Genomic DNA, 618 nt, shown 5'->3' with positions numbered 1-618 from the left:
TGTTTTGAGCCAATATGGTATTCAGAGCATCAATTTCAAGAACTCCCTTCCTCTGAGGCGTCCCATTATTCATGGAATTCCTCTCAGAAGTGTACATGAATTGGTTATTTGCAACCATGTCAATAAGTTCTTGAGCTTCTGCAGGTGTTTTCTTTAAGTGAATGGATCCACCTGCAGAATGGTCCAGTGACATTTTAGAGAACTCAGACAGACCATAATAGAATATGTCTAATATGGTCCATTCTGAAAACATGTCAGAAGGACACTTTTTGGTCATCTGCTTGTATCTTTCCCAAGCTTCATAGAGGGATTCACCATCTTTTTGTTTGAAGGTCTGAATATCCACTCTAAGCTTGGTCAATTTTTGAAGAGGAAAGAATTTATCCAAGAAGGCCATGACCAGCTTATCCCAGGAGTCCAGGCTATCTTTAGGTTGTGAGTCCAACCATGTTCTAGCTCTGTCTCTTACAGCAAAAGGGAAAAGCATGAGCCTGTAGACTTTAGGATCTACTCCATTCGTCTTTACAGTCTCACAAATCTACAAGAACTCAGTTAAAAACTGGTAAGGATCTTCAGATGGAAGTCCATGAAACTTGCAGTTCTGTTGCATTAGAGCAA

At 40.1% G+C, this 618-nt stretch overlaps 1 non-coding gene across 1 annotated transcript; it reads left to right on the top strand.

Moving 5' to 3' along the window:
* The first annotated feature begins 251 nt into the window (after window positions 1-251).
* On the top strand, window positions 252-355 carry LOC112699685 (small nucleolar RNA R71). The gene has a single exon (XR_003152628.1). It is a non-coding gene; the product is annotated as a small nucleolar RNA R71 (small nucleolar RNA).
* Window positions 356-618: the final 263 nt, after the last annotated feature.

This window comes from Arachis hypogaea, chromosome 6, assembly GCF_003086295.3.
Source record: "Arachis hypogaea cultivar Tifrunner chromosome 6, arahy.Tifrunner.gnm2.J5K5, whole genome shotgun sequence".
Taxonomy (NCBI): domain Eukaryota; kingdom Viridiplantae; phylum Streptophyta; class Magnoliopsida; order Fabales; family Fabaceae; genus Arachis; species Arachis hypogaea.
The sequence above is the reverse complement of the archived record's forward strand: the minus strand, read 5'-3'. Positions and strand labels throughout refer to the sequence as shown.